The 2,500-nt window shown below is 50.5% G+C and overlaps 1 protein-coding gene across 3 annotated transcripts in view; it reads left to right on the forward strand.

The window, feature by feature from the left end:
• drn (zinc finger AN1-type doctor no) overlaps positions 1-2,500 on the forward strand; it is a 105,304-nt gene that overhangs the window by 69,137 nt on the left and 33,667 nt on the right. The window lies entirely within an intron of this gene.

Here is a 2,500-nt window from a genome sequence, read left to right on the forward strand (position 1 = left end):
TTTGTGTGTGTGTGTGTGCGTGCGTGCTTGTGTGCGTGCCTGCCTTGTCTGCCTGCCTGCCTGCCTGCCTGTCTGCGTGCGCGGGGTCTCCCAGAACACCTTTCCCCTCGCCAGAAGAGGTTTCTTCCTTTTTATGGTTGTGCAGATTTGTGCAAGAACACGGCGCTGCGCGGCCGGGTTGCAGGGTGAAGTTTCACGTTGTCTCTATGGGTGGCTCGGTTATCTCAACGCGGTTCACAAACTCTCGACTTGTATTTCATTATCATTGAAGGAAGGAAACACCTGTTGGTGTTGGGTTCAAGACCGACTTAACTGCTAGCAACACATGCATGAAAGCTTCATGTCGCACGCCCACTTCAGTTGGAGAGCACCCCGATTCCGATAGCGCGTGGGTGGGGGGCTCGGGGTGGATTTTCAGCGCCCAGCGTCCCTCGCCTCTTTCTACCGCCTTTGTTTGTTTATTTGTTTGTGCGCAGGGAATTGTCACGTGGATTGTGCAGCGGCGGCGAGCGAGCGCTGGCGTTTCGATACAATGGTGGCGATCCCAGGGTGCGAGTGTGCACCTGGCTCAGTGGACACCTGCTGCTGAGGGGGTTAAACTCACCTGTTCGAGAGAATGACGAGTCCATTGCCCATTGTTTATCTGTCTCCGTTCCCTCGGCGCCTTGCTGCACAGTGGAGGAGGATGTAGCAACAGCACGGGAGAGCTGGAGGGACAGACAGAGGGAGGGTGGCACGTGGGGACGGCGTACCCCTGCGTGGCCACCTCCAGCCCCGCAGCCTCACCCGGGACACGTCTCGCTGGCCTTGCTGGCATTTCTCTCGTTACTTCTGCCAAACGCGTGTTCGCGCTGCTTCATTTGCCCGGCTGTTTCAACCTGCAAGTCAGAACCATCTTTTTTGTGTCTGAGATCTTTAGGAGTGTTGAGAGCTGTCTAGTCCTCGGTTTCTGGGTTCTTGGCTACTGTATCCCGTTACTGGATTATGCAATATATTCGTTTGTGTGGCCTTCACATTTTGATATCAGATAGGCCTACTGAACACCAGACCCAACATACCTAGTCATGGCCTCGTGACCAGCTAGATACAAGAGCTTCTCTTTTTACATCGATATATACGTTTTGTTCACGTTTTATTTTCTCGAACCCATTGGTTGAGGAATTATGAGAATTAGTATATTTTTGTCTTGATTTTCTCTTTCTCTGTATATTTGAGCGCTTCATAGATTCCCTCACAACATTAGACAATCAGAATAACAATGAGAGAAAGTTGTTAAGTCTTTGACGTGCAGATGTATGGGCCAACGTCCTCGGAATTATTGGCAGAGGTGACATGGATTTAGAGTAGACTAGTTCCACGAGGCAAGATAAATGTAGGGCGTTGCGACTGGAGATCCAATCTTCGCGCGAAGTGATAGAGAGAAAGAAAGAAAAAGAAAAAGAAAAAAGTCAAGGAAGTCAGATGACTCAGCCGCGAAGGTTATTATTTGTCGCAGGAAGTCAGGAGAAGCGCATCCTCTAGTGCTTTGTTTCCATTTGCTTTCGTCTTTCATGATAACCGAAGCAATAGGACAAGCACAAGAGCCGTTCCCTTTGACGCCCAGCGCCATTCGACTCACGTGGAGCGGCGCGTTCTCCTGGCGGGGGCGACGGCGGCCTGGTTGGGGTTTGGCATTTGGGTTGTGGGAAACCTTCCTGCCGCCGACCGGGCTTTTGTCATTCCTTTTTTTAAGGCCATACTTCTCATGTCTTTTTTTTTTTACTGTGTTTATTTTTGTTCTCATTAAATTCCCTTGTATTGTTGACTCCATCGTAAACTGTATATGTATACTCTTTTTGTTTTTAATCCTTTGCCATGTTTATATTTTTATTGAATTCCCGGGTATTGCCGACTTTGCCTCGAACTGTGTATATTTCCCTTGACGTTGAATATACAATTTGACACACAAGTGCACCCGCGCACACCACCACGCCCAAAAATAAGCAGAATCCGTGCCAGCCGCCGTGACATTTTTTCCCCCGCGGAAACACACCAAATGTTCCCCCAGCCTCGTGACCTGGTCGATGGCAAGGGGGTAGGGTGGAGTTGAGGGGGGGGGAGTGGGAAGAAATGAAGATATATTTTTTTGCGGCGCTTGATTTAGAGTGCAGGGTTGGCCAGGTATCTTTTGGGGGGGTAAGAGAAAAGATGGGAGTTGGCGCACCGTCCTAATAGGCCTCGTGATATGCAGTAAGGCTCACTTTCGAGTGCGCGGTCGGTCCGGCTCCCTGTCGCACACATGAATACAGATGCCGGTGGTATGTGTGTGTTGAGGTGCATGTCATTCTCGAGGTTGGGATGCCTGGTGAGGACGGCGGGTTGGCATTGGCGCCACCCCTCCCTACATCAGCCCCCTCCCTCCCCTCTGCTCTCTCCTCTGGATAACTGACACTGGTACGCCCACCTGTGTGTGTGTGTGTGTGTATGTGTATGTGTATGTGTATGTGTGTGTATGTGTATG

This window comes from Penaeus japonicus, unplaced genomic scaffold (genome assembly GCF_977035675.1).
Source record: "Penaeus japonicus unplaced genomic scaffold, GWHDUDI00000001_assembly GWHDUDI00000037, whole genome shotgun sequence".
Taxonomy (NCBI): Eukaryota; Metazoa; Arthropoda; class Malacostraca; order Decapoda; family Penaeidae; genus Penaeus; species Penaeus japonicus.